Here is a 24,664-nt window from a genome sequence, read left to right as displayed (position 1 = left end):
TGGTCACAGGTAATGGGCTCTGACTTTAAACCACAAAAGCAAGGAAATTAAGAGTTAAGCCTGACAGTCAGCCCTTTTGTCATCCTGTTGTGACCATTTATTGCAGCACTTACAGAATAACACCACAGGCTTATTGGAGACCCCGCAGTACCTAGAAACAACAGGACAAGTTAAATATGGGGTGGCAGCCTGAATCCTGATTTTTTTTTCTGCTTCTGAGTAAGTGAAGTCATACACCAGCTGTTACATTGCAGAGAGATATTTCGGGGGTGGAGGGTAGATGTCTTTTGTTTCTAACCTACGGAGAGCAAGCATGTCAGTCATGCCCATTTTTTATTTCTTTTCGCTAAGTGAAAAATGTGTAATCAGTTTGAGGCTGGATGAACAGTTGCACATGAGGCAGTCAAAAGGTGTTTTAGAAGCGTAGCTGTAACTTTGGGTGCAATGATGGTTTTGCTTACAAAATGGAAAGGCCCAAATATGAAGGAGACAAAATAAAACATGGTGTAAGGACTGCCTTGCCCCTGCTCTCAGCGCCCCTGACTCCTGTGCCCTGGTACAAAATAAGATGCTCTAGAGATAACAGAAGAAAACGAGTGTTGCAGAGAAAAATGCGACAGGGCAGGATATGAACATAAGGAAATGGTTTTAGCAGTTTAGGCCTTAAAAAGGCAACTATACTTATTGTTAGCAGTCAAAACAAAACACAGTTTCCGAAGTAATTAAGGCTTCCCAAATGTGAGAGACTAGGGAGAAATGCCTATCTGGCTAAGTGGCAAAAAAATACCAAGTGGAAGCACTTGAGAAGCATAACACTGACAAGACAAGCAGGCGAAGGATGGGAGGGGAGAGATAAGAAAAGGAGAAAATTCTGTAATCCCACAGAGAGCCATATTCCCCTCCACCAAAAGCCATCTATTGGAGACCCCATGTCTAAGTGACTGAAAATTGCAAACATTAATCCGAGTTATGAACTCTCGTTGTTTTTATGAGAGGTGTTGTGTTTAAAAATTTAGGGCAAAAATTCTCCTCCATTATCTACACAGCAGATCTCGACTCCGCTGTCTCTTTGCCTTGTGTGCACTGAGCTCCCCGGCAGCGGCAGTTCAGGCAGGCGGGAAAAGCAGAATTTGGAGCTCCCGCCGGCAGGGACACGGCAGGGAGACGGGAGTGCAGTCCACCCAGGGAGAGCACAATATTACAAATGAGATCCTCTGTGCGCCTCAGAGAGCACACTGCCCTTCACTAAAGGCACACTACACAAGCTTGCAACACACCTTCTCTGGAAACTTCCAACTAGTTCGGCTGAGTTTGGAGCAATTTAGTACATCCAATTGCTAAAGAGAAGTCATTTAACTAAGTCCAACAGATACATACTCTCCTTCTTTACCTCCCCCAAATCTGAGTGCAGACAAACACATCTGTTTAATTATGAGGCAGTCTCCCTATGAAGCAAAATTTCAATTTCCTACTTAGCCATGGAAAGGGAAAGCCACTTTTTCTTAACACAATCCTTCCTGGACTATAGCAATAGCTACATGAAGATTTCCAAGAGCTGTGATTTCTTGAGAATAAATGAATTTGCAAACAAATACAAGCTTTGCATGCACAAAATGGAGGAACAGTGAAGCAGGAGGTCTGTATGTCACTGCATTTGTTACCGCATTAGACACCAACAGAGACAGGAAAACTCCTACATCTCCAACTTCTCTGTCTCAGTATTATCTGAAAAGCAGGTATCTTACCTGGGAAAATCTGCATTTAATATAATTCACAAGCAAAATAAACTCTTAAATTGCATTTGCCCTGTTCCCGGAGATAATTATTTTTGTTAGCAGAATCCAGAATTCCAACTGTTATGTGAACTGCTATAAAATAATATGCCACCACTTTTCTGGATGTAAATGCTTTGAGATATCCCTTTTGTTAGTGTTAAGGAGTTAAAAACATGCAGGGATTTCACAATAAAACAGAGTGGAAGAATCTCCTCGGCAAAAATATATAGAAAGGTTTCTTTGCAGAAATGCTAGAGACAAAAGAGGCAATAATACTTTTTGTTGTTTGGTGCATGTCTTTGTGTTTCAGATAGAGCATGAGAAGTATTAGCTAGCAAAAAGTTCCCCACCACAGCATCAAAATTAACGAAGTTAAAAATAACCATGAATAGCCACAAACTCACTAGCCCATTAGAATCTTCAATGTGAATTGCGGTTGCATTCAATTTAAATGGGACTTCTGTTTTTTATGACTAGAGGAAACAAGACACGGTTGTACCTGACAAACAGTGCAAAGAGGCTACATGTAAAGAAATACAAAGATGAAATGTAGATGCATTACTTCAACAGATGGTAATAGTACCACAGCCGCATGTTATTTTTTTCTTAGTTCAAGAACACAAACATGACTAATCAATCATTACTGATTAAGTAATTATGGTACCCTACATGTTATCACTTATCTGGAATCTGTGTATGTTACGAATAATCTTGTATTTTTTGCATTTAAAAAAAAATGCACCTCACCAGGCTGCAGTACAGTTCCAGGTTGTAAAACAGAACTCTACATTACTATCAACCTTTAAGCGCTACAATTTTTTTTTTTTTTTTTTTTTTAACAAAAGCAATTGGTTTCCAACAGGCTGGATAATAAGTCTTTTGACCTGCATTCTTCTCTGACCCATTAAGGTCACCCCTGTGCTCGGGCATATAGCTGACTTAGGAAATGCCTGCAAGTCCTGCATTTCATCTCCTGCCCACTCAAAATAAAGCTTTCTTTAAATGTGTCTGTACGGATCCCTGAAGACCAAGGAGGCATCCCTGTAGTGGGCAATGGAGGGACAGAAGCTTCTGCCTTTATTAATGAATGCAGACCATTATGAGTCTGGCTGGCTCCTGCACTGTTCCCAGAAGCATATACTGTACGTGACTTAAAATGCTAGAATATTGACACAAAGCGAGCTGGGCACCCCTAAGGAAAATTACTCCTTGGATATAATGTAGGCTCGTAACAGCTATTAGAGTACAAAATAAAACCCTCCGGGATCAAACTGACATATACCGCATTCTACCTACTCCTCAAACATTAGAAGAATTTCTTTGTGAAGGCATTCTCAAGGACAGCATTAAACTGACTTTTGTAGCAATCTGCAACAGCTTTTTGGCTTACAGCTTTTAGTACTAAATCTCTAGTTTGAATCAATATAAGTACTATATCTTCCACATTAATCAATACATTTGGTTCAATACACGTTCTATTAAATTATACTTTCTAATCAAGATTTTCTGCTTCTCTTCCCTTCTTTTTATTCCAACTTTTTACCCTACACCATACTTTTCAAACTGTCTGCAGCTAACAAGAGGATGTTGGATTTTCCAGAAGCAAAAGGCAAGAAAGAAAGGCTGGTAGAAAAGGCAAGCCTAGCAAAACCTTAAGTGCAGTGGTAATGATGAATCAAAAATGCAGTTTCACAGTGTCAACATGGTTTCCAGAACTTCGATCTGATGCTTTGTTACTTAACTGGTTGTCATGATATAAGACCTCTCACATAGAAAGCTCTGCATCAGGAACTGCTGAAATACTATATTGTGTGGAAACAAGTGCAGGGGAGGAGGGAAGAGAGGTATTAACCGGTAACACCAAAAACAATTAAATTAAACTAATTCAGACACAACCATAAGAAAAATCTCAGTAAAGGTTGTTTTTTTATACCATTTCTTCAAACTTGTGCTGCTTCAGTACAGCAGCACAGAGTTTCTTGTCAAAGCCCCATTATATAGTGGCAGGGTTCTTTCCTGGTAAACTGTAATATGATTATACCCAAAGCTAAATTGATGAGATATTTAGATTTGTGAGATACTAAGATTGAATACATACTATAAATTAAAATGTAAAAGATATTATTTAGTCCAGGTCTTTGGGGATATTTGAAACATTTGGACAGAAGATGTCTCTAGCAATCTGAATGATGTACACAGTTACAATAAATGACTTTTCCACACCTTTGTTAGGTTTGGTGGAATCTGTTATTCTTCATAAGCAGAGAATATGAAACACAATGTCAAAATGATAAACATGTACATTGCAGGCATTTGCCACTGTCATACAGATCAGAAACACTGCACTGATGTCTCTTGCTTACAGTCTCTCTTTTTCTTGTTTCTATATAATCACTGTGAACCTGCAGAGAAACTGTTGCATTTTCTTTTGACATTTAACATCATCTTACTCATCTCACAATAGCATCTTATAATACTTTCTAGATGACACTGTGTCACCATTGAAGAAAAAGGTATAATAGCATAATAAAAGAAAAGAACAAGAATTCATAGAATTTAAAGAGAGAAAAAAACCATTAGGGCGTTACCTCCACCCATCTTGCCAGTGTTGGATTATTGCCTGTAGTGTAATTTCAAGTGTTTTGCCCAGTCCAATTTTAATTAGAGCTTCCAATGCTCCTCTTGGGACACTATTTCACAGCTTCATAGACCTCAGGGTTAGGTTTTTTTCCTCATGTTCATCCCAGGAGAGGAAGAGGCTCAGCCAGCCCCAAATCACACATGAAACCAAATCTGCATAGTCAGGAGCTGGTTGCAGTACTTTATCTGGGCCATTTCAAAGCATCTGAAAGCAGTAAACTTAATTTCAGAGCCCCAAAACGTTAAAGACCTGGCTCCACTGTTGCTGCAAGCAATTAAGAGGATTCTGTTACATGGGCTTCTCAGACTCAGTCGCTATACAGGAATGAAAACGTAGCATCAGTGGGATTTGCGTTCCCACAGTAAGGGTAGCCACTTCCACAGCCCATCTCCACCATATGAATTAACTGAAGGTTAGGGACATACCTAGGTCCATCTTATGCTATAATCCTTAATTGTACTGACAGAGCATCTCTGAACGCTCAGAGCATAAACGTTTTCATTATAGGTGAAATCCAAAAAGAGCAACTTCAGTTGAGGCTCATCAACAGATGATGTGACCATAGATCATTTTCCCCCTTGGGCCCCTTACTTCCTTTCATAAAACACAAACTATGAGAAATTTACTTAAATTGTTATAACTGAAATCTTGGTGATAACAAATGCTTCTGATGTGTTTCATTCCAGGAATTACAATGCTTTTGACACAAAAAACGAATACACATTCAGATTTCAGTGGTCACTTTAGCCTGAGTGAATGAGGGAGCTGGAAAGGAAATAACGTCTAATAGTTTTTCATAGGTGAAAAGTAGGAAGTCAAATGGAGACTTTGGAGTTTTGAACAGAACAGAAAAAATTCCAAGCAAGGCGTTCCTGCCACCATCACCTCCAGCACTGCAGTGCAGCTGGCAGAGCAGGAAGAGTACAAATGAATTTTTAAATGCAGTAAGTTTGATCACCAGCTCAGACCTAACAAAATACAGTCCCTGAAACTTGAGATTCCAAAGGAAATAAGCATTTCATCTGAACTAAAAAAGCTATTTGCACAACAAAAAAGGGGCCAAATCCCAAGAGAATCTGTGTTCCATAAATACCACTTATGTGTGGTGAGTTGATGTTTACCAGCCTTTGAGAATCAGATCTGTTCTCAGACATGATGGCCAATTAAATGGTCATCTTAGGTCATGATTGACCACTGTTGACAATGATAAGTTAGGAAAGTCTACACTTAATTGCAGTTAGTCAAGTAAATTAGTTCACCTAAGCTATGTGATTTGATTTTATATCAATGTCTCTGAAATGGCATGACAGCTAATCAGATCATACTTTTCATCATATTTATGTAAAACTCACAGTATTCTGTTTTTTCTACTCTTGCACTTCCACCTGGGCCAGAGAAAAACAACCCATTAAAAAATCTCAAACTGGATAGATGCTCTCAGGGATGAAAACTGAAAATCAAAACCAAAACCAAAACACCCCCCCAATACCTATTTTTCTTTAGGACTTCCAGTAAGCCACTAGTAAAATGTCAATGATTCCTTTTTGGATTCATTATTATATATGAGTACATATATCACAGATCCGTTGTATGAAAAAGAATTACATACGTTCCTAGGTACAGTAAACAAAACCTTCATCACTGTCACCAGAAGAGAACAGAAACAAACACAGGGGTCTGTTCACCATCCTCGCACCTTCCTCATTACGAGCATTGGCAGGGGGCTCCTGGTTAAGCCTCTGATATAAATCAAGGGTAGCTCCAAGGCTATTTTAATCTATGGTGCTAGGCAATAGCCTTCCGTAAGCCTCCCTTGGCCTGTTTAGCATTTATCAAAATACAATGGAACTTACAACAAACTCTTCTGTTTCAGACAAGATGTTCCTGGTTGCATGGGCAAGGTGCATCTATTATTATTATTATTATTATTATTATTATTATTATTAACATGATGGTGATTGGGAGAGAGGGCAATGGTTAGGACATGTTCACGGCAATTAATTGAAACCGGGAAACCTTCTTGTTCTTTCATGCTGCAAAGGGACTGTACTGCTAACTGGGATCCAGGCCTAAGTCTTGTTTGTAGAAAAACAAGGCTTCTGTGAAACTGCAAATGTCTGAAATTAACACACAAGCATCCTTCCCCCAATAAGAAAATTGTTCATTAAGTGAGAATAAAAGCTTAAACAAAAAAAGGCAAAAGGAGACACTTCTGAGAAATACATCAAAATTCTTATTACTTTAGAACATGGTTATGATTACCCTGGTATAAATTAAGAGAAAATCCTCTGAAATCAAGAGAGTTTCAAGACAGGGACAAATACAAACAGAGCGAGGCCTGTAGGGTTTAAAACAAAGTGAATATTGCTCATGTACTGATTGATTCTTGCACATTCTCTGCAGAGGCCACAGCCATAAGTCTCCTCACCGTGTCAGACAGAGTCAGGCAAAGAGCAAGCAGAACCCAAAGCTGAACAAATCCAGGTTTATCTGCAGCTATTGTACAACAGTAACAGGGGACATCAAGCTCTGATAGGCAATACTGCCTAATAAGATATTCAGGGATTAAGTCAGTGTTTTACAGACACATATGTTCATGGGCTCTGCTTTAATTTTTTTTTCTTTGTTATGTTTAATTTATCATGCTGGTGATTTCTAAACTACAACATCTGTAAACAAGTTTATGTTTGACCTCCCTCCCATTTTACATCCACGAGCAGCATTCCTTCTTCGTGCTCTAATTTTAGATACCTTAAAGATAAATAAATCTGTTGGAGAGAGAGGTAAAAAAAACCTGAAACAACAAAAAGAAACCCCTTGTCTGACAATATGTGTTCATCTTACATGAATACAAATTTGCCTAGCTGGGAATGTGGAACTGGCTCCCATAACTGGAGCTATGCTATGTAGAGATTCCTTTATAGGTCAAATCAAATTAAACAAACTATTGCTAAATATTTAACAGCTCAGTGCAGTAATTAGTGACAAATAATGGAAGCTTAAATTGATAACTGCACAAAAATGCCCTGTTGGAAACATTATACATTTCTTGCTCCTCCTATTTCTCTCATACTCACTGAATCCTGATAGGCCTTTTCAGGGATTAAACAGATGAAAAAATCTGGATTTTAGACACATCTACCTGGTCAGCAATTAAGTTTTTGATGAGTTGTGAGAAGGGATGTTCTTAGCTAAGTGGATCATCTTCTCAAATTTTTTTTTTTCTTTTAAAACCTGCATAATAAATTGGTTTAAAATCCTATACCAACTGGCAGGTCCAGAATTTAAGCATCTGTCCATAGGATTCAAAAGGTCACACACTTAAAATGGTGAAGCACATACAGCTTTGATTTATATGCAAAAGGCAACCTTTAATCCAATGATCCCTTCCAGTTGTCCACAGGTGCATGTACAAGAATTTCTTTGAACAAAATTAGAAGTGAAACGACAAGTTTCTTGATACAGCCTGAAAGAAAAGTGTTGTAACTTGTCTGCACTCTTATTATACAGACAGACGCATCCCACACTTGTATCGATTGCTGAGTTCACCTCCCTACCTCATGACATAACGCTGGGTATTGTGCTGATCAGGTGACAAAGGGACAGCCTGGAATCTGAATTCCATGCACATTGCCAGCCGGTGCCTCGGGCCTTGTACAACAGCACTCAGCATACTGGAGGTTATGGATCAGCCTGAGATTAACTCAAAGCAGCTAACACCATTTTCACTCAGCTAAAAGCAAAACCTGTGTCAGCCCACTTTTAAAATCACCAAACCTGTCATTTGTACGTGGAAATCATATTTGGTAGTTATACAGCTAGTAAGCCTGCATATACCCAGTCAAGACAGTATATAAGTGGACTGATATGTATTTTGGATCTCGAAATCAGGAATATAAGTGAAAATATGCCCCCTCCTTCATGGTATGTCAATTTAAAAATGTGCAGGGAAAAAAAGTAAAAACTACGGAGTTCTGCTAACTCTCCTCCTCTTCTAAATGTCCCCAAGTCGGTGGTGCATCTTTTTCCTTCAAGACAGTTAGCAAGGAAAGCCAGATTGAGCAGATTTGATGGTAATGTCCGAAGATTTCTCATCTGATAAGCAGAGGCCCCCACAGCTTCTGCTCACTGACTTCCTTAATAACTGCTTCCTGTGCCAGCCCATTTTGCACATCTTCTAGTCCTCATTCTTACAGCTCTTCAAACAAGGAATAGTGGAAACTGGGAAAGTGCTTATGTGGCAGGCTTGGAGTGTGTGTGAATTACAGATCTGCTTGTTGGAAAAGAAAATAAAGACAATTTTTATTCCTTTATAGCTGGTTAACTAGTTTGATAGTTAAGAATCCTATGCCGAAACATTGTGTTCTCTACAGAAACCTCATTTGAGTTCCCTCCTTTCCAGTTCTCAAAATTCCAGCTTATAAAGGTGACTTTTAGAGAGACCAGAATGTTATTTTGCCCTTTATAACAAAGTCACTACTTCTCTAAATTTTATAAGGACACACACTGTAAATCAATAAATCTAGAGCATTTACTGACATGTGGTACTAGGACAATAAAATTTTATGTTTGTCATTGTGGTTGTTGGTTGTAAAATGCAGAAGTCTGGATTCTCTATTGTCTTCTGTTTTGCCGTCATTTGCATTTGTGTAAAAGAAGTGTGAAATATAACCATAGTTAATGGGAGGAATTTTATTCTCACTTTCTCCTGTTTTCAGAACCTATAAAAGGAGAAGACAATGAAGTTTTAATACTCCCCCCCTCCAAAAAGTAATAAGCAAAAAAACATCCTTTTATGCCTTTTTCTTTCTCCCCCATAAGGAGGAAGTACTCTCCTACCAAATGTCATTCTTTGAGGTTGGTCATTCTGGTTCCTGTCACACAGCTGGCCAGTGACACGTTGCAAGTCAGACACATCGTTAGATCCTGCTTTGACCCTGCACTGACAGTCGAAGAAATGACCCCTCCTTCCCCTGGTCCCCCCCTCCCTGGATTTGTCTCGTGATGCCGTGGCAGTTCTGTCTCCTAGAATGTGTCCTGCTAGGGGATCCAGCCTCCTGCAGCCGCTGCTTACACCCTTTGTTGCCACTTAGGACTGGTTTTTAATGTGGCAATCTTCTAATCCAGTGAAAAGGACCACATTTAGGAGGAATATAACTGGAGACAACACTTAAACTCATTTGCGGTCTATATTTAGTTCCAAGGAGTCTGAAATACAGATGTTTAATTCCTTTACAAAAAGATGTGCTGTAGCTATGGTGAGGCTCATCTATAACCCTCACAGTCATATAATTTGCTACTCGAAGTTAATTTTAATTCATTACAATAAACTCCACCTAATTAAAATAACTCTTTAAAGTGAAGTATTAGCTTGATCCCAGAAACAAAAAAAAAAAAAAAAAAAGCAGGATCTTCTCTATTGGAAGGTGACTCTTTATACCACAGTGCACTCTTACATACATTCAAAGGTAAGTTACAAACAAGTGCACACAGCAAAAGTACCACGCATAAAGGGGCAGGCAACAGGAGGGCTGATTAGAAAGGGGCTTTCTAATCAGCCCTCAAAGGAACCTGCCACACAGAAGTGGCACTTAATCTAATTTAAAGCTCTCACAGTTATTTTACCTTGGCAAAATTTATAAACTAATAACTTTAGTAAACAGACTGGCACTCAAAACAGAAAAACAATACCAACACAACAGTTCAGGCCCACGGAGAAAGCAGCTTTTTCAGGAAGGTACTGTCTTCAACAAGGTGATAAAACATTTGTTTGGGGGCTACTCTTACCGTCTCTGATGTTGGGTAACAGCTTTGCAACATACCATTAGCATCAGCAAGACCTGTACTGTCATTTCACTGCTGTCTACAGTCTATCGGCTCTGCAAATCTTTTCAGCATTTTAAGGGATTTTACACACCTTTGTGTTCTGGTCAGATTAACCAAAAAAGTACTCTGGATTCAAAAAAGCCTACTCTGAATCTATGGCTTTCCCTTAAAAAGTCATTAAGTTGTCAGGGCAACCTGCCTTCAAAATGTCACTTTTAAAACATATTAAATATTTGCAATTAAAGCTCACATTCTTTCTCATTTCTATGATTTTTGCTTCCCAGTAACTGTTAAAAATTACAAAATTTATACTGATCCCCATTTGTATACAAAAAGAAGAGAAAAGAAAACCAGAAAGCAGTAGTAAGGACTAAGCAGAAAGTCTCTGGAATACACAGAGCACAATATTGGAATTCTTTTTTTGTTGTATCGGAAACCACACCACTTTGTAGAAAGTTCCTTCTCAAATCAAAGCAGTACTACAGTAAAACAACTGCAGGCAAAATTTCTACGATACAGTGCAGTTTGTGTCAGAACGCTCATCACTTCAGGCTGACCTGTCAAACTATCTTGGGGAACGCTGTAAAAAGGCAAATCTGCAAGTTAGTAAGAAACTTTTGAATGATAAAAAGTATGCATTGCTCACAAACCACAGAACGCTGTGCAGTGTTAACCGAGCTGTACTGACAGCAGATGTCCATCCCTTCCTAATGCTTATAGGCACACCTGCTTGGGCTGTGCTCCCAGGACCACTGAGAGGGAGCCAACATTTTGAAGCTCTAACATAAGAAACCAAATAAAAAAAAAAATTGTGCTCAAATGAGTGATGTGGAATAGAGATCAGAATTCAGCATTATACATTGATACCAGCTATCAGCAATTAGAGCTATGTTGTAAATTTGACATGGGTAAAGTCAGCAAGACAACATTTTTGAACTGTGATAGGCAATTTCTGGCACCTACATTCTCAGAAGATTCTCAGCACCTTGCAGAATCTGACCCCTGCACCCAGCTCACTTCCCTAGGGAACCCAGTTTGTCGAGGTGCCTCTTTTTAGGCATTAGGGATTAACATTTTGGCTACAAGGCTTTTCCAGAAACTAACACACTTGTCAAGACAGTCTACAGAACTCACCAGAGAATAATTTGTGAGGGTTTTTGAAATCACCATTTTTCACAGATATATTTCTCTATTAATTTCTGCACAACGGTCCAACATCTGCAGAGACTTACCATTCCCTGCTAAACTGCATATTTTCATACTAATTCCTATACAGCCACTGTATATTTTTGTAAATCCATGTGGTCTAAACTTCCAAATCTTTGGGCCACCATAGTCCTCAGCACATGTTAGAGCATTCATTCATAAGGCTGCCCAAATTTATAACAGCTCGTAAGAGCCCCCACAGGATTGTTATATCAATTAAACACCCCTGGAATTCATTGGAGTCTGAGACATCCCTGTGAAGACCAAAAGGGAGTGATATAGAACCATCTAGCAAAATAAACAGGAATTGCTGCATACTGAAGGAATGCTTGGCTGTCTGACTAAGCTACCTTTTATACTGGCAGGGGATGCAAATTGGAGCCCGAGGATCTGCACTTTCATTTTCAAAGCACTTTGCAAACATCAACCACTTCACCTTCACACCATTGCTGTGAGGGAAGTAAATATGTACAGTTCCAGCATCCTCTGTTTTCTGGAGGTGCAAAGAAGCACAGGGCATTTTTATAGGCACAGCCTCTAAGGGAGCTTTTGACAACCTCTTCCCTCGTGAGTAAATGAGTTTCCCAAGGCCACCGAGGGAACTGGCCGTAGAACAGGGATTACTGGAGAGATTCTGCTCTCCAGCCCAGTGCTAAGTCCACCCTGCTTCCTCTGCAGCACACCAAAGCACCTTGCTGAATTCCAGCTATACGCTGCTTTGCTGTAGAGGACAGGATTATGGCATGTCATCCTCTATAATCTCTCCCGTAAAAGGGATTCTACACACTTCCCGCCCCCACCCCCCTTTTCTTTCCTCCTACAAATGGTGGTACGGTTACAGGCAAGTTGTTTTCTCAAGGCTGAGATTAAAAATGGCTCTGTGTTTTGCTAAGCATTCCTCTGAAGCATGGGCAGCGCGTGTGTGTCTGTCTGAAAACGACCCCAATGAAAGGGAGGAATGAGAGATGCTAAAAAATGCTACGCAAAGTTGCAGACTGTTCGGCTACAGGCCAGAAAATGAATCCAATTTTTCATTCTGTCATTATAAATATTTCAGTGCAAATGGTACTGATTTTCTGCAACTGTGGTTAAGCAAAGGGCCTCTGAGTGAATATTTAAGAAAAAGGAAAAAAAAAAAAAAGAAAAGAAGAGGGAAGGAAAAAGAAAGAAAAATAAGAGGGAGGGGGTAAATTAAGGTTAGCAACCAATTAATTTCAAACTTTCACTGTAAAAGATTCTGGGAAAAATTCTACAGTGATGCAGTGTGTGACTCAAGAAGGGAAAAAAAAAAACATTTACTCTGCTCTTCTTCTGACAGTTTCTCATAAAATATCTGCAGTCCATCTATCTTTTAGTACTCCAGGCTCCTCTGGAGAGCAGAAAATAGTAGTTTAAAGCTCACTTCAGTGCCAGTCTGCGGGAGATTGCTTTCCACAGGACCCCTGCTGATGGAGGCCTAGGGGAAGAGGCCCAGGAGTTATTCAATCAGTCCAAGGCTCTGGGGCGGCCGGGGCTCCTTTGAGGGCTGATTATAAAGCTGCCCTCCTGTTGCCTGCCTCCGAACAGAACGAAATGAGCAGCCTCTTGCTGAGCAGATTCTGCAAGAAGGAATTTCACCTGTCATGGAGTTTGTCAGAATTTCAGGATTTATCTTGGTGCAAAATTAATAAAATACCAACTAGGATTTCAGCCTGACTACTCAGCTGTGTCATCTCAAAGTGATCTTTCACCTAAGAAAACCTGGACACAGAGCTACTGAAGTCATTCCTGCCCTACTTTTGCTCAGGAGCTTTGGCAGGATGCTATGACTGAATGAAAAAATGATTGGAGATGGATTTCCTGACAATTACACCCAACATCAAGCACTGGGTGGGTGCTACCGTCCTAACGCGTGACCTTCCACCTTACTTCTGTGGTTCCTACATCTCCCTGGAATAAGCTAGGAATCTGAAATAGGAAAAGACCATTTCTGCAGTTTATAACCTAGTAGGTCCCTTATGGCAGCACATCTGTTAAGTTCATTCACTGATATTCCAGGTCTGAATTTGATTTATAAGTTTTAAAGGAACACTAACAACAGACTACATAAGATTACATTCAGTGAAACACTCCAAATTAATATTGCTGTGACAGTCAAGTACACGGTCTTTTAACCATATTCTTCGTCTAATATAGCAGTAAGGTGCCAGGTTGATAAAGCATCATCTCAAACCTCTGTGAACTGAGTTCAGTTCTTTCTTTCGAAGCTAGACAGTCTCACCGGCCTTCTGACAGTGCCTTACAGCAATAATAATAATAAAAAATCTTTGTACACTACCTGTTCAAGTAAGATTGTGCTAGCTTACAGCACTTGGTCACATGAATTTCAAGTCTCAGGTAGCATAGAAGCAATTAACTTGCGCCTGCAAGAGAGCTTTTCAGCTAAAAGAGGAGATCAACTTGTGGAAAATAAAACAGTTGTCAGCTAAGCCATCTGATGGGTAAATAAATATAATTCAATTTACAGTGCCGTTGGTTCAGATCTTGACATGGACAAACAGAGATCCATTGTACCAAGAAACAGCAAAATATGCTCAGATTGGGAATAAAGATGTGTTTGCCATTAATAGCTCTTACCTTACATTGTGGCAATTTCTGTAAACTGTTCAAAGCTGTTTGCTGTTTGCAGTAACAAATCTATCTTTCTATTTGCTCAGCATTTTCTAATGAGAGCTTAAAATAAATGGTGACATATCCCTTTTCTACCTCCTAAACCTTTAAATGACAATTCAACATTAATACATATCGTAAAGCCACCTTTACCAGGCAGTAGTAGTCTGACAGTTTTAACACCAAGAGATCTCACAGTAAAGAGAGAGAGAGAAAGCACGCAAGTGAATGCACAGATGGTGGGAGGGGACACAGGGTGCTCTCAGCAGGCTACAGTAGAGATGCATTAACTCCACAGAGGGATAAGGGCTTCCCACCAGTACAGTCATGAATTATAACTGAGCATGGGAGCGAGTTCTTAGTGCCTGTCTCACAGCAAATATACTGTTCCATTTTCCTGCACAATCACCTTTCACCTTTACAGACGCGAAGCAAAGAAAAATGCATCACTAATATTTAACAATATCACAGGTTCTTTATACTACATAGCACACATCTACACACACGAAATATGGGGGAAAGCAGAGTATTCACTGACACTCCCCAAGCAGATTTACACACCCATGACCACTGCTTGCCTCTAGAGATTGTGGTGCAGAACAAGACTGTAACAATACAGCTAAACGATTAAAGCTGTATGTTGAAATGTATGTAACTTAGCACTATTGGTTCATGAGATTTGAATTATATCTTTCTTCCCTTGTTAACAGGGTGGAGGACACTCTGTTTCAGCTGTGAACACAAAAGAAGCTCAACTAAAAAAAATAAATCACAAGAACCTGCAAAATCCCCATTCTTTTCCCACTCAAAATCATATTTCAGCTTCAGTTTAATCAAAGCATGGTAAACTGACCCCAACGATAGGTAGAAAAGCTAAACCTAAAAGCTGTTCCTCCTGGTTGGAGTTTTGTAATGAACAGTTGTGTAGCCATCTGCATCTGAGTCTTTGACTAATGTTTGGAATGGAGTAACCCAATTATGCTCTTTTTTCCTTAAAAATTAAAATATTAAAAATATTTTTCTTAAAAAAAGAAGAAAAGAAAGAAAAAAATTAAAAAAAAGAAGAAGAAGAAGGAAAGTCGACACTTTTGAGCCAAGACTGATGTTTACTGGAGTTTCCTGGATGTGTCTCTTTATGAATCACTGACCACACCTTGTTTTCACAAACTAGCTGCACCTCCTCCCTAAGGGAATTCATCCCCTCCCAACTTTCCTCCTACGCAATGAACCTATCAATGGAGAAAACTTGTTATTTTAGGCAGCTGAAAATTTGACCAGTTTTAAAGGATTAATTTACCATGCCTTTCACTTTCGTTTAAATCCTCAGTGTTCCTGTTCTAAATGACAGCACCGCGAGCACTGCTTTTAAGCACTATTCATCTTGCCTACCACATCTCAGCCTTTCACACAGAAGGCTGCTCTCTCTCCAACAATGGAGCCTTACTCCTTTATAGCTCGAGGGCAGAGACTGTTACTAGCTGTAGACTTGCTGCAAATATCACAATAAAGGATACAAATGTGAATTTCTCTTAAAATAGGGGTTCAGCTCTGTAGGTACCATGCTTTAGAAAACTGTGTCAAGAGCAAACAATATATCTTTCTCCAAAATGCACAGCAGCCAACCAGCTGAAACAGCTTTTCCAAATGATCCAACATGCCAATGAAATCAGGATGCTTGTGAATTATATACTTTTCTCTAATTTAGGTTTCTACTCTATATTGTTATCTTCCTTTACACTTGATATACTCAATCTTGGTTTGTCAGCATGTCAAAAAAGAACAAACATCTTCCCCTCTCTCCAGATCCCTGGAGCCTGAGGAGATGCAGAGCTACTGAGCTAAGTTCTGTGATAGAAGACAGTAGGGTCAGCCTACAGATCTTAAAAGGTGGTAGTTTTGCTCCTCTAGCTATGCTTTGGTATACTGAAACCATGGAGGAATGAGGAGGCTGGGGTATACATGAGCCACGGCAACTTTCTGCCAGTCTTGCGGAGGGACAAGGGGGCAGACCTCAAGCGGCAAACTTTCACCGATAAGGATAACGTTGTGCCATCACTTGTCGGGAAACTGCAGGACTAGTCGAGAGTGGAGCCAGGAATGAAGAGCTTATTCATGGGGATGGAGTGAGGGGGGCCAGCAGCAGGGTGGGGGGAAGGGAGGCAGATTTGCAGAACTGGCCATGAAGCTCCTCAGTACACCATAGCTGGATGCTTCATAAAGTCACACTGATGGCAGTCCCGGAGATGGCCATCTGTTGTCAGCTCTGGGCCAGATGAAAGATAATATAATGGCAGCTACTGGTAGCTAACAGCAGGGCAGTTGTAGGAAGGAATGCATCCTAGAATGAAGAAGTGGTGCTTCCTATTTAGCACAGAAAATCAGTCATCGATATCAACTACATTAGCAAGAAATTAATGGATGGACAATTAAGAGAACTGAACTGATCTACCAGGGAAATTATTCAAATGCAAACTGAGTGCTTATTTCTTCTGCTTATTTCAGGTGTATGAGCCAACTGATCTGACTAATGGCAAGGTGTAGGCTGAAATGTTCAGGGCACAGATGATAAAACCTCATTTTCTGGAAAGGGCAGAATTCCATTTCTAATGACTATTTGTGGGTCAGGGAATACATTTACTGCTTTCCCTGCCTTCAATCTACAACAGGACTCCCTGATGTTCACAGAGGTTTCTACAAGGACTGAGGGTAGAAATTGGCCTTTGTGCAGTAACTGAACTTCTTCTTATTATTATCATGATTTATTTTTACAAGTGCCTTATCATTATTATCAGCATCACTCAGCTGAAAATGTTTGCCTTCCCAAGCACTATCTTGTTTCTTTCTTTGCCCCATGATCTCCTTTCTACTTTTCCTGCCTTTCTGCTCATTTTTCTTTCTGCAGCAACTTCTGATTTGCTTCTTTAGGCTGAAATCTCACAAATCTTGCTGTTCCATTTGCTAAAACAATCAGAAATCATGATGTTAATGCTGACATGTAATGTCACTGATACGCTTCAGAGACAACACTTAAAAAGACAAAGGAACAGTGGAGCTTATCTTCTGATTGCCATGGTTTCAGGCTGCTTTCAGACTGGAGATAACAAACTTCACTTGTTTGCATGACACAGTCTTTGCAGTCACAAAGATTGCAAACTGTACTTTATTACCTAATTCTGCAGAATCTATTTAATGCTGACCATATCAGGCAATAAGGAGAACAGATCCAATGTATGGGTTAACCTTTTTTGTTGCTACTGATTTAAAGAAAAAATAGATACCTATATTTTACAAAAAGAGTCCAGGAATAGAAGAGCATAAACAGGAAGGAGTAGGCAAAATAGACACATATATTCAAGCACATACACATTAGGGTATGAATCTATCACCCTTGAAAGAGAAGGAATATACATTTTTACTTATTTTTGTATGGGTACACTTTGTGGGTGTAGCTCAGTACTTATTTTGGGCAGTATATTTAACTTCCAGTCCTGTGCCATTTTACTGTTCCTTAAGTCTGAATTTCTTTTCAAGATTAAAATGGTTAATTTAAAGGCAATATTCATCACTTAACTACTACACCGTCTTTGTCAATTAATTCTGTAACTTCATCAGTAATATCACTCAAGCATCTGAAAAAACAAATCCATAACTGTGATTCAGTTGCTCCAGAAATTTAAGGAACATTCTCTTCGGGGAAGGTATAAGAGATTTTGTGAACATATTGTTTCTTGTTTATTTTCAGGAAAGTGTGGGAAGTTTCACAGGCTGACTGTTGCATATACTTACAAGTACATTGAGTTTGTGGAGTATGTGGAGCATGAGAGTCAATACCCTTTGTCAAGCACTATTTAGTGAAATCAAAATGGTCCCTGAAAAAACCTGGCACTTTGGGCTTGGTGGGCTTTGCAATGTACTATAAATATTCATGAACTAATGAAGTACCCACAGGGAGTGTTTACATTTGAATAGGCCAATCAAAAGACGGTGAACTCACAAGCTCCAAACCTGGAAATTCCTTATTTAGAGAAGAATTACTGCATGAAAACCTAATATGGCTGTAACACCCCTTAATCCCCAGGAGGGAAGGGGTACTGGAAGGGAATTCAAAGTATTTTTTTTTGGTATTTAAACTGTGTTTGACATTGAAGCAGAAGACTTGTCAGGGAAACACTTTGAAGGTATGTCCTTAAAGAGCTAATGCATGAGTGCCTCTACCATGCTTCTCTTGATTGCCTTTTTGAGAAAATTTGCAAAGAAAATCATTCTCCCTTCTAGGGAATGGAGTCTCAAGTGTTAGGAACACAAGCCTGAAGTTTTTAAATCTTGGAAGACATGGAAAAATACTCAATGCACATCGTGGTGCAGACTAATACCCATGTATCTATCTGAAACACAAAGCACAGAAAGGTTTCAGGAAAAAAAGCACTTCAACTAATAACACTTGCAATGCATGCAGCTCTATCTACTTCCCTCAAGCCACAAGCATTAATTACAATCGTAATATCACTGGCACACATAGTGTTACCATCATCCTCACTTATGAGATGGAGAGGATGCATGGTTAAGTGAAGCATATTAGTACCAGACTCATCTGAATCCAGCTCTCCTGACTCCTAGGCATTTGCTCTGACAAAAGCAACCTGATTGCCTACTAAGGACAAGGCCAACCTTACTGAGGCATCAAAAGTGTTTTGCTGAAACCTTAAATGAGGCTATGGCTGCTCAGCACCTATGCTTTTATCAGGATACCTAACTTTAAGCATTTATGACCTGATTTCCTGACTTACTCGCACCAGCATCTTGTACTGGCCTTAAATGCAGCTGAAGGTTCTCAGCACCCTCTCAGAAATAGGCCATTGAGTTTGAAAATGTTGGCCTAAAGCTTTGATTGTTAATTGGATTTCAGGTAGGCTTCCTTTTAAGAAGAGCTGACAAAGTTATTCCCTGCTGGCTCTGGCCTTTGGGGCCTAGAAAGCCGGCATCTATGTTCCACTGCTCACCCTAAGAGTTTGGGGACCTAGAAATGCCAGACCTAATCTCCAATTTAACTTTAAAAAAATTATTTTGAGGCCTTTTCTTTGTGAAAAAAACATCCTTGAAAATCTAACTTCACCTGCAGGTTTGAAAGTTTTGTCCCTGTTTTTGGGTAAAGATGTGAAATATTCGTGGTCTCCCTGCTGTCATGGAAGGCTCACTGTTGGGACCTATGTGATACACACTCAGCTACTGCGGGAGCCTTGGCAGAACAATTCTATGGAGGTGGTGGTGCCTCTGCTGCTAGGGGTGATCCTATTCCCACACCAATCTCTTTCCTAGCTGGCCCCCAGAAGGCCTCTGCCACAAGGAGAAAGCCCAAGCCCAGGTTAATTAGCAGTTTTCTCTAGCTGACCTCTGAATGAGAAAATACAGTGTTTGAATTCCCGCTCTGCTACTGTCTCCACTAATGGTCTCAGTCAAGTCTTTTAGCTCTTGAAATAGCCTAGAGCTTACTTAGTTCTCCTCTGGATCTGGTCAAGGGTTATTTTAAAGGCCACTTAAAAATGTAGAGATCTTTGGGAACATTTTACGGTGCAGAGATCTTTGGAAAGTTTAACTCTTAAAGAAATGAGGATGGAACTGGAAGATTAGTTTCAACAATGCTAACCTTGGAACATGAAAATGTTAAAACTGGACATCCACAGAGGGACAAACACTAAGCTACAGAAAACTTCATGAAGGAGTCTCTTCTATACTGCCTCTGCCCCACTTTGCTCCAGCTGCTTGCACTGGGAGCTGAGAATGTTATCCTGCTGCTTTAAGTGACATGACTAACATCTGCTGTGAGGCTTCATTCTTTCTTTCATCCTTTCCCAGGGGAAGGAAGTGTGTAGTTTTGGAAGAGCTCTGTTGTTGTGGGTTGGGGTTTGGGGGGAGATTCAGAAATCTACGTGCAGGTACATGTTTATATGAAAGAAAGGAGCCTTTGGCACCTCTAGGTACAACCTACTCTTAAAAGCATAAGTTGAGGACATTCATGGCAGTACTTAACCGCTGTGGAAGTCTGCTCCATGCTCCCAGGTCAGCTTGGGATAAAGTTCTAGCTCTTGTGCAAAAGAACTTCAGGTCTTTGATAAAAACACTCAGAAAGCAGGGCTGCATTGTTCCCAAATGGCAAGAATTTCTCAGGTGCTTACTGAGATGTGCTGGACCCAGTAAGAGCACAACTGGACAAAAATGTAGAAAGTCAGTATAGACAGCAAGAGAGCAGGTTGAATACGCTCCTAGTTTCCTTTGCTACTGAGGAACAGTGCTGCAGCTCTCTGTATTAGCTGGAACATCCTACAGGCTGATGGCTTCATGCCCAGGTGTTCTGCACTGATGGGAGTCCAGACGGGAAGCAGCAAGGGCGTGGATCACTGAGGCCAGGTCCCTTTTGAACAGGATGTGGAGCGACCACTGCTCCAATTATTTCTTGCCCTAGTTTTCATGTCTGTAAAGTGGGGACGCTTAACTACCCCAGGGGCAACTGAGTATTAGTCACAAAATGTTAAGTAAATGCTGTAATTCACCAAAAAGAGATATAATTTTTGTACTGGGCAAAATAGTCCTGAGAGGCCATGTAATCTTGGCTAGTATCACATTCAGAACTAACTATCACGCTGGTAAAACTCTAATAAAACCTGTACAATTATTCAGCAGTTCTACTGGACACTGGTACCTCTCTGGTATAGCAACATCTAAAAAAAATCTAAAATTAATCCATTCACTGTATGTAAGACCCCACAAGACTGTCTCATTCCTCCCCACAAACACCACAATATTTTGTGTTAACTATGGAAGTAACAGTAGGACTGGAAATAGGGAAGGGACGACTACATCTCATCAGGGACAAGAGAAGACCAAACACCCATTCGAGCACTAAGTGCCTAAGCCTAAATCCAAAGACTAAGGCAAAAGAAACACACACTGGAACAGTGTGAGGGCAAGAAAGGGAAGTTCTAATAGGCACAAATTACTTTTTCATAATTTAATGAAAAATTAGTATTAAGTTAAATTAGCGATAAGTTTCTTTACTTCCTCATTAACTAAAAGTTCAGTATTCTGGATGATTGTCGGAAAAGACTGTTTTAGTTAAATCCACTCTGTACAGACAGCTGTATGGTCATACTCCAGGTGTTTAGTTAGAAGAATTTTAACTTTTGGGAGACATGTAGGCACCCTATAAATACACCTACCTCGCAGCTTCCTTAATCTGGTACCTAGATTGGATGTATTTGTGATTTTAAAGATTGTTACAAGCCTATTTCTGAAAAGCTCTTATTGTACTAAGCATGTCTTATTAAAAGCTTTCCATTCTAAACAAGAAACATTTTTAGGGACGTACTTTTTCAACTCCATTTCAGAAGTGTGAATACACCGCAGTCTTTTGAAAATGTAAATATAAAAATCCACAACTCAGAACACTCTTAAAACACACTTCTAAATGTTACAGAAGGTTTCCATTTGCTTCCTTTCTATGGAGGCAGTATCTCCAAAAATTTAAAGCTTATTCAAAAGCAATGCAGAACAAAGCTGTTTAAAGGAAGTGTCAAAGGTGGGAGAAGGTCACGTTATGTAGATGATCCTAAAATAAAGAGCAAATTCCTGTAAAATCTCATTATTTCAACTCAATAGCTGAGTAATACATTGCAGATTTGATTGAGCACTGGTCATTTACTCTCTCTGTTCTCACCAGAATGTGGTCTTTCGGGATTGTCTTGCATTCCTAACAGGGCTCTTAAGCAAAATCACATAAACCTCTAAAGAGAATCCAACTTGTTTTTTCCATTGACAAGACTGGTAATGAGGGGATAGTAACTTGCCCAAGGTGGGATGAATGCAGTATGTGGGGATTCGTGTGTTCCTATAGCCTACTCTTCCCAGAACAGTAGTCATAAAATGTTAAACAAAGAATTGCACTGAGCCAAACACCAAGTTAAGCATCATTATAATGCCTTTATTTTTTGTATCCATGAATTCACTCCCTTTAATCACCAGTGGTATTATACATGTGGATAGGGCTTCTATGTCATTGTGTTCTGCTCTGCTCTACCTTGTTCAAGTTGTTAGTCTGCCCTACAGCCGTGGAGTGTTGTCTGAGGTTTCTAATCTGAGATGGTTAGCATCTCTTATGCACAGGAGATGCACTATAGATGCATGTTTAAATTAAAAGCAAGGAACGATTCCTGATAGAGGAAATAAATACACTGTTATTCTGCAAGCCCCGACACAAACCACAGTAATGTGGAAGGATAGAGAAATGTAACCTGGAGGCTAGCTGCCAAAGATTCTACTGCTTCAGTTGGTAGATAGCCTGAACAAAGTGATGCCTCCTAGAATAGGTTTTAAATGAGAGTGGGCTTGAGATCAATGTATTTTTGGCAAAAGCAGACTCCAAAGGTCTCTACCTACTGCTCTGCCTAAGTGCTTTGCTGCCCTTTCACCAGCCTGGGTAGATAACTGGATGTATGAGCAGAAAGCCAGTGATCTCAACAAATAAACGCACATAGCATGACGGTACTGCATTTTTTTAAAACTTAAGGCATTCTCAGCTGGGGTGGGGCTACTCAAGTTAATTAGAATAATAAACATAATGAATTAAGTTAATAAGAAAGTGAATACCTTTTGTTTTTGCAACTGTAGATAAGCCACAGAGAGGCTGTCTCTAAGGGTATGGAGATGTGGTCTATTAAAAGCCTTCTGCAGCATGGAACAACCAACACACTGATTGTCACCTAGCCAATATAGAACATAATTTGTTTCTCTGTAGTGACGTTCTTTTGTGTCCTTCCCTAGAAAACCAGATATATCAGTTATACTGAAGCTTTGATGAACAAGGCCTAGATTGAGGTAGAGAAATCTTGCCCTCAGTCTTGTGCAGGGATGAATTTTGAGTGGAAAAACATGTGCTTTTATTATAACAGAAAAGCTCAAGGCAGCTGCTTGGGATTCCATGCATTTTGAAATGAGAGTGTATTTTAGCAGGGACAAATTAGTACAGAGGTTATTGTATATGCCACAACTACACCTGTATCTCTCTAAATTTTGTATCTTCAGAATGCAGTTGCCTACTCTTTCTAAAACCCAGTCTGCATCCTGCTGTTAAAACTAATTTCTATCCTCTTGTTCCTGTTTTTTTTTGGGTTTTTTTTTTTTCATAATTGACTTTTGCATACCTGCACCTTCTCTGTTGCTGGGTTGTGGTTTTTTTCTTTTTCCTTTTGGTCTTTCTTTCTTCCCAAATGATCTGTCCTTTCTCTTTCAGAAGCTGCTCATGGCCCCACTTGCCCCTACTTCCTCATTTTGATTAATCAGTGATGAACAACAGAATTCATGAAAATCAGAAAGCCAAAGAATATAATTTTTTTCCTCCTGAAAAAGCAGTTTCATCTTTGGAAACACTTTGCAAAAAACTGCCACAAATATTTTGACCAAAAAAAGCAAAGAAAAAGATACCACAAAATCCATGCTGTGAAAGAAACACATACAACAAAATTAGTCTCTGACCTTTCCTCATTCCACTCAATTTCTCTTTTATTTTTCCCACAAGTCCAATAACTTTCTACACAATCCAGACCACTTTCTAACTTCAAAACTCAATCTTCCCTCTTCCTGTCTATCACTATGTATGACTATCTTTTTCCCTAAGCACCCAACTTTTGATTTTGTTTTCCTTGTCTTCCTCTTCCTCTTTGGGTCAGAGCTTGCATGCAGTACCTAGTATGGACAGTAAGCAAAACAGATTTGCATCTATTAAAAACAGAAGAGAGATGTAGCACAGGCACCTTGGAGCGTTTCAGGTATGGTACTGCGCATACTGCCTGAGCTCTCACGACCTAGAGATCCACCGAGAAACAAGTAGGGAAAGCTATGAGAAAGGCTTTATTACATGTTGTTTTCATGCAGAAATAAATTAGGAAAGAGAAAATGCAGTGCAATCAATATAAATACCAAACTCTCACATAATGAATCCATGCATGGTTTAAATGCTCTAATTTCTTTTTTTCTCCAAAGAAATATTTCGTATTGTTATGCTGAATATTAATATCAGGTTCTCGGCAAATAAAAATTTGGAAAAGTGAAATACTAAATGGGCATACATGTGCACATGCATCACTATCCTTTTGCCTTCATTGATAAGATGAAATCCAGCTCTGGTTGAAAGCAAAGTTAATTATGGACACCTCAGTCAAAGGACTTGAAGATGGGAGCCTGCTATAAGAAACTACTAGAAATCCTTAAGTACTTAATAAGCTCTTCATTCCGTTGTGAATAGTGTAGGGTATAAAGTAAAATAATTTAGCAACAGTCTGCTGCTGCTGACTCAAAGTGTAACACCATATCAGGAATAACACACCACAGCTTCTCATTGCAAGACAAGAAGTGAAGAATGTCAATATACAGTAAATAATCCCTTCATCCGAAACTGGTTTCAGTCTTCAACTGGAACATTACTTTCAACATTACTTTCTTCCTCTCTGTCCTTTTGTTTACCATTAGTAAACAGTATCATTACAAGTCTGACAACAGCACACAAGAATAAAGCATA

At 39.6% G+C, this 24,664-nt stretch overlaps 1 protein-coding gene across 9 annotated transcripts in view; it reads right to left on the bottom strand.

The window, feature by feature from the left end:
- The window catches only part of ZNF521 (zinc finger protein 521), a 235,871-nt gene that overhangs the window by 4,194 nt on the left and 207,013 nt on the right, over nucleotides 1–24,664 (bottom strand). The window lies entirely within an intron of this gene.

The sequence above is a fragment of the Cuculus canorus genome, chromosome 2 (genome assembly GCF_017976375.1).
Source record: "Cuculus canorus isolate bCucCan1 chromosome 2, bCucCan1.pri, whole genome shotgun sequence".
Taxonomy (NCBI): Eukaryota; Metazoa; Chordata; class Aves; order Cuculiformes; family Cuculidae; genus Cuculus; species Cuculus canorus.
Note: the sequence above shows the minus strand (reverse complement) of the source record. Positions and strands in the feature narration are given on the sequence as shown.